This window comes from Triticum urartu, chromosome 6 (assembly GCF_003073215.2).
Source record: "Triticum urartu cultivar G1812 chromosome 6, Tu2.1, whole genome shotgun sequence".
Lineage (NCBI taxonomy): Eukaryota > Viridiplantae > Streptophyta > Magnoliopsida > Poales > Poaceae > Triticum > Triticum urartu.
In genome coordinates this window covers 2,343,233-2,350,718 of record NC_053027.1, presented here as the reverse complement: position 1 = coordinate 2,350,718, position 7,486 = coordinate 2,343,233, and positions in this window count along the sequence as shown.

The following is a 7,486-nucleotide window of genomic DNA, read 5'->3' as shown; positions in this document are numbered from 1 at the left end:
TCTAGGGCGGATATGAGGCGGCCAGGCCACGCCCGGGCGCATCCGCCACGTCCGCATGGCCCACCTCTGGCCCACCCCGGCCCGACAAATTCCCCATTCCGGAGCAAACCCTAGGCTCACTTCACTCCGTTCGCTCCCCTTTCTCCAATCTGTCCAATCCCGAACGCCGGTGACCATGTCCAGCACCGGTAGCCACTCCGATGGCAAGTCCAGAGACAAGAATGAGTTGACGCTCCATATCACGCTGGAGTGCTCGTGGATTGATATGGGCGACAACTCCGGTTCAGGTGCGATGCCGCCTGTCGGCCCTTCTCGCCCCACGCGCGGATATGCGAGGGCAGATCAATTGGTGACATCCGGCCTCCATCCTCCTCCACCTCTGTTCTCTACTTTTCGCGGGCAGTGGGGAGTTCTAGTGCCCGCTCTACCGACGCCACGGATGCAGACTCTGGAATCGGAGGCATGTGCCGCCCGCCGCGAGAGGCGGAGGGCAAGGGAGATTGGGCGCGCGTCAGATGCGACCACGTAGTTTGCCTGCCGACGCCGAGTGATGCTGGTGCCCGATGAGGAGGAGCGTCTCCTCCAGTGGGTGTGCTGTCGGTCACTTACCAAGGTGGAGAAGGATGCCCCGCGGCTCCAGAGATTCAACGCCAAGCAACTCCGGCTCGGCATTGAGCAGTCTGAGCGGGAGACGGCGGAGACGATGCGGGTGGCCAAGCTCAAGCTTAAGTAGCACCACATCGTCCGCCGTTTGTAGGGCTACATTGTCATCTCTGATTCCTCCTCCTCCAACGGGTCCAACTCCGACGGCTCCGACATCGACCCACTTCCTACCATGGACGCCTACAACAGCGCCGATGACCAAAAGGGCAAAGTGCTGGCAAGGAAGTGGTGAAGCTCCGCCCTCTCATATCTAGCTCATTGTATCTACCTTCTAGTATCTAGTTAGCATTTGCCGGACAATTTGAATTGTGTGAACTATGACCTATCTTCCGGTGATGTTTATATGTGAATTTATAAGCCTGTTTGCTATTGGGTTAGAGTATGTTCCCTATCCATTTTTCCCGTTTGGTGATCTACGTACTATGTTGCATGATTTTGTATGGATATTGGGTGCCGGATATGAGATACACAGTTGTGGACGCGTAGATGTAGGGACTGCCCGGTCACTACCCGCGGACATGAACGGACGCATCCGCGGGTGTATAGGATGCCGGATTTGGCAAGTCCCGCTGTAGATGCTCTTATTGTTGATAGATGGTGTTGGCCGTAGCTTTGTTTCAATAAGTTAGGAAGAGGTCATTCAGTTTTACTCATTGTTGGATGAAATTGAATGGCCAACCAAAGCAGAATCAAATTGTGGAAGAACTCAAGAAAGGCACCAAGAGGTTGAAGAGAAATGGTGGCTCAAGCTCCCACCAATCCATTGGAGTGGATGATGAAGAGGAAGAAGTTATAGGGGCAATGGAGCCACCATTCCAAAGAATAAATGGCAAGTGATGGAAACCAAGTGGGAGAAGGGCAGGGTGGCTTGTGACACCGCAGTGACAAAAATGTTCACCACATGGACGGGCATTTTTTCCACAAGGGAGAACAAGAAAGAGGACATGTTCAAGATCATATTAGATGCGCAAAAATAAATGATGGATTGGGACCAAGAGAGGGTGAACAACAAGTTGCGAGTTGAGAGGGAGAATAGAGAGTAGGAGAAGAGAGAGACGTGTCTCAAATGGGAGAAGGAGAGGTTGCAACTTGCTCAGCACACGGAGGATTCGAGTATTATGTTGACGGGCGCTAGCCTCTTGGATGAGCAAGCAACGACATGAGGGGAAGAAGACGGAGATCAACCAATGTAGGGAGTGCGAGATTGCAAGAGCGGCGATGGTAGAGCAGGCAGCACAGATGCCGTCCGATGAGTGATCCATCACGTTTGCCAGTCTTGTCCTGGACTTGCACTGGTAGAAAAAGGGCCTATAGTCCCGGTTCGTAAGGGCCTTTAGTCCCGGTTCCTGAACCGGGACTAAAGTGTCGGTACTAATGCCCCGACCCTTTAGTCCCGGTTCAATCCAGAACCGGGACTAATGGGCCTCCACGTGGGCAGTGCGCAGAGCCCAGGCAGGAGACCCTTTGGTCCCGGTTGGTGGCACCAACCGGGACCAATAGGCATCCACGCGTCAGCATTTCTATGGCTGGGGTTTTTGTTTTTTTTGAAGGGGGGGGCGTTTGGGGGTTTTGGGGGTTAATTTAGGTGTTCATATATTGTGTTAGCTAGCTATAATTAATAGAGAGAAGTGTCCTCTCTTATGTCCGTGCTTGGTCAACGCTACGTACTATACATACGTATAGAGAGGACTAGACACGCTGGCTAGCTAGTAAGCAAACGAAGGAAACAGAAGATCGTCATGAGCATATATGCATACAGAGAGAAGTGATATCGACCACCTCTCCTTCTCCGAGAGATTGGTCGAACAACAAGTTCTCGTATATCTATCTGACACTACCGGCTACATATATACAATAATTATCTCTTACAAATATAATCATACAGACTCAGGGTCCACATAGAATTCTCCGTCTTCAGGGATCACGTGGTCAAGAAAGAATGCCGCCAATTCCTCTTGAATTGCTCGCATGTGAGCTGGTGCTAGGAGTTCATCCCGCTTCCGAAACATCTAATTTGAAGAAGGGGGTCAATACATATATATATGAATGAATGAAACTCAACACAAATGATGGTAATAAAATAAAATTGTGAATGTTGTTATGTACGTACTTCATATTGTTCGTCAGAGTACCCGCCCCGCTCACAGGTCGTGTGGCGGATGGACTCGCAAACATAGTATCCACAGAAATCATTCCCTTGTTCCTGCCACAACCACTTTACAAGAAATAGAGGTTAATCAAACTGATAAGCAAGAATGCCAAATGGTATTGATGAAACTAGCGCTTGAATGACTAGTAGATGCGCTTAAAATGCTACTATAGTACTTACTTTCGGGTGTCTAAATTGCAGCTCCTTCAGCAGTCCCGGAGCTTTTCTGGTGAATTTTCTCCAAACCCTGCCGGACAAAGAAAACAATTACTTGATATATCAGGAAATGAACAAAGTTGCTGATATGGTGGATAATGATCGATTTAACTTACTTCCCGAGTATTTGAGTCATGTCTGCATAGTCCTGGGGATCTTTTCGTCTTGAGTCTAAGACGGTTACTAGTCCCTGCTCAAGCTTAATCTCTAGGAGAATATAGTGGAAACTGCACACGCATGCATAACTCATCAATTATATTACTATAACCTTGACTAATATATAAGGGAAACCGAATACACACAAGACAGTAACACTCACTTGAAGTTGTAAGGAAAGTGTATTATATCTTTGTTTTGATTTATTACGAAGGATCGTAGCAAGTTGGCCTCGGTAGCTGCGGCATGAAATTTAACCTGAGTTGCATCTATGAGATATGTGTTAATGAACCCAATATCACCGACTTGTCTTTTCTTCAATTCGGCGATCTTCAATCTGCATAATATAGTGAGGATGATTATAAATACATGCAATGAAAGAGCTAAGCTATATAGAGAAACTTAACGACAGAAGTAGTACTACTTATAGACAGTAGCAGGCGACCGTTGTTTTATCGAGGGCCAATTGATTGAAAAACTGATAGAACTCCTCAAATGGAACAGGCAACAGATCAATTCCAACGAGGTCATGCTCCTTTTTAACTTTCAAATACAAAGTACTCCTCCCCCCAGAGTCTCTGCAGATTTTCAAGTACCAATCATGCAATCTTCGCATCATCGTTGATAGAGATCTTTCATCTTTGACGAGAGGCTTCCCATACTCGTATCTTTGTATCTGCATGTCCATGGGTTCATAATGTACTTCGTCGGGCAGGTAATCTGCAAGATTGCTATAACCGGGCACCATCCTCGGATCATTAGCGACGTTGTGGCTAGGCACCTTGAGCGGGGGGCACGATTGCTTCGCTTGTTCGCCGAGCTGGGCAATTTGTTTCGCAGCTCGTCGTTCTTTCAGCCTTTGATCACTGACAGTACTTCCCGACCGCTCCGCTTCGGCAAATTCCTTTCCAATAATGCGGTCATAGTTTCCTTTCGGCGGACACTTCGGTGGTTTTGTCAGGGCAGCCAGAGTGCGCTTCACTTTCACCGGATCTACCTTCTCCTCCGAAGGTGGATGTTTCTTTGCTTTCACCCCTTCAAAGAAGTTCCTCACTTCTTCTTGCGCGATCTCGGCGTTCTCCTCCGGGGTCCTCTCGTATGGTAACTTCTCTGGAGTCTTCAGAGAAGGACCGAATCTGTATGTCCTCCAGCCTCTGGTTGTACTGCTAGACGCCGACCGAGCAGACGGAGCGGTTGTCTTCTTTACTTGCTTAAGAGGCGGAGGAGAAGGACTACGACGCGCCGGAGCAGCTGGAGCGGCGGCATGTCTCTTCCGCCCTTGCTGACGAGGCGGAGAAGGAGGAGGCTGGCTGCTCGGGCGCGTCGGCGCAGGCGGAGAAGGAGGCGGAGTGCTGCCACGCGCCGGAGAAGGAGCCGGCCGAGGGCCCTGATCGTCACTCGCCGGAGGAGGAGGCGGTGGAGGCGGAGTGCCCTAACTTGCCAGAGGAGGAGGAGGAGGAGGCGGAGGCGTCCAGTTCGGAAGGTTGATGAGTTCCTTCCGCCATAGGCATGGAGTCTTCAGAGCAGACCCCAGCCGAGTCTCCCCTTCACCGGTAGGGTGGTCAAGCTGGAGGTCCTCAAATCCCTCCGTTATCTCATCCACCATCACCCTAGCATATCCTTCTGGAATCAGCCGGCAGTGAAAAGTTGCGCCGGGTTCAGTAGGATAAACAGAGCCAACAGCCACCTTGACCTTCAAATTCATCCATTGCGTCATAAGGTGGCAATTTTGAGACTCCGTTATAGCATCCACGGGATAGCTGGCAGGAGCCGTCAAGGCATGCTCCGGCTGAAGCAGCTCGGTGGAAGCCACGCTGCTTCTGCGCTGAGATGGCGGGGTAGCTTCGGGGGAGGCTTCGGCAGTACGTTTGCTGCGATTTGCTTCTCGTTCCTCTATCGCGTCTACCCTTGCTTGCAGCGCCTGCATTTGGGTCTGCTGCACTTTTTTCCTCCTCTCATGGGATTTGTAACCGTCTGCGTCCGGAAACCCAACCTTCCACGGAATGGAGCCTGGCGTGCCTTGTGTCCGTCCAGGGTGCTCAGCATTCCCGAGGGCCATTGTGAGCTCGTCGTTCTCTCTGTCTGGAAAGAACGTCCCTTCCTGCGCTGCTTCGATATACTGCTTAAGCTTACTGACTGGTATGTCCATTTGATCGTTCGTCCAAATGCACTTCCCTGTTACAGGGTCCAAGGTTCCGCCAGCCCCGAAGAACCAAGTCCGGCAACGGTCTGGCCAGTTAATTGTCTCTGGTTCGATCCCTTTATGAACCAGATCAGTCTCAGTCTTGGACCACTTAGGCCGGGCTACGAGGTAGCCACCTGACCCCGTGCGATGGTGAAGCTTCTTCTTCGCAGCATTTTGCTTGTTTGTCGCCGACATCTTCTTACTCTTTTCCGATGTCTTGTGGGCCACAAATGCGGGCCAGTGATCTCTGATCTTCTCATATCTGCCCTTGAATTCTGGTGTCTCATTATTTTCGACAAACTTATTCAGCTCTTTCTTCCACCTCCTGAATAGTTCTGCCATCCTCTTCAGAGCAAAAGACTTGATTAATTTCTCTTTAACTGGGTTCTCTGGATTATCCTCTCGCGGTAGGGTGAAATTTGACTTCAGCTCAGTCCAAAGATCATTTTTCTGCATATCATTGACATAAGACACCTCAGGGTCTTCTGTAGCCGGCTTAAACCATTGCTGGATGCTTATCGGGATCTTGTCCCTAACCAGAACCCCGCACTGAGCAACAAATGCGCTCTTTGTCCGGAGGGGTTCAATAGGTTGGCCGTCGGGCGCGATTGCTATGATCTCAAACTTTTCATCCGAGCTCAACTTTTTCTTCAGGCCTTGTCTCTTTACCGAAGTTGTGCTCGATCCGGAGGACTAGAAAAAAGAACAAAGACTTAACTAATATGTGTACATACCAAAACAATGAATGCATCAATCAGCTAGTCAGCATAGGCTTAACTAATATATATACCTGGCTGGACTCGGTTCGGTCACCGGAGCCGCCGTCACGGTCTCCTTCATGCACCGGCATTGGGTCACCGGAGCCGTCCTCATGTTCTTCTTCTTGCACCGGCATTAGGTCACCGTAGCCAGCTTGTTCACCCTCTCCTTCCAGACCATCGCTTTCGTTGAGAAACAACGAGATGGCATCACTTCCTTCTGCGATTATGTCCCTCAACAACGCTTCTTTTGTTGCTTCGTCTAGGGCGGTGTCAATAGTTTCTACAAATATTTACAACATGGCAATTATTATTCAAACATGACAGATGGATATATTAGTGCCAAACGTACAACTAGCTACCTAATCACAGTAAGCTATCGGGAGGGGGTATATATCGACAACGACGACACTACATCTATGTCCCTCGATGACCCTCGTTCCCGATAAAAAAAGAGGAAGAAGAAGAAAAAAAGAGGAGAAGAAAGAATAGAGGAGAAGAACTCCTCTATTCTTTCTTCTCCTCTTTTTTTTCCTCTTCTTCCTCTCATGTTCGAGAGGATCGCCGAGGGGTCGGGAGGTTGCCTAGTGTCAAAGGATTCAACAAAACCATGTCTTCATCATTAGGCGAAAGTAACATGTGCATGATGGTACGAAGCTCTTCAAAGTTGTTCTGGAACGGAGTCCCAGATAGGATAATTCGCTTTTTGGTACAAATTTCAGCAAGAGCCTTCCGAATATCGCTATTTGGAAGGCCTTTGCTAAATTCGTACCAAAAGGCGGATTATTCTATCCGGGACTCCATTCCAGAATAACTTTGCAGAACTTCGTACCAACATGCCCTGGTTACTTCCTGCTAATGATGAAGGCATGGATTTCTTCAATACTTTGACACTAGGAAACCTCTCTCGACCCCTCGGTGATCCTCGACCCCTCGAACCCTCGACGAATCTGGAACCCTCGACCCCTAGACGACCCTCTTCTTCCTCTCATGTTCGAGAGGATCGCCAAGGGGTCGGGAGGTTGCCTAGTGTCAAAGGATTCAACAAAACCATGTCTTCATCATTAGGCGAAAGTAACATGTGCATGATGGTACGAAGCTCTTCAAAGTTGTTCTGGAACGGAGTCCCAGATAGGATAATTCGCTTTTTGGTACAAAGTTCAGCAAGAGCCTTCCGAATATCGCTATTTGGAAGGCTTCTGCTGAATTCGTACCAAAAGGCGGATTATTCTATCTGGGACTCCATTCCAGAACAACTTTGCAGAACTTCGTACCAACATGCCCTGGTTACTTCCGGCTAATGATGAAGGCATGGATTTCTTCAATACTTTGACACTAGGAAACCTCTCTCGACCCCTC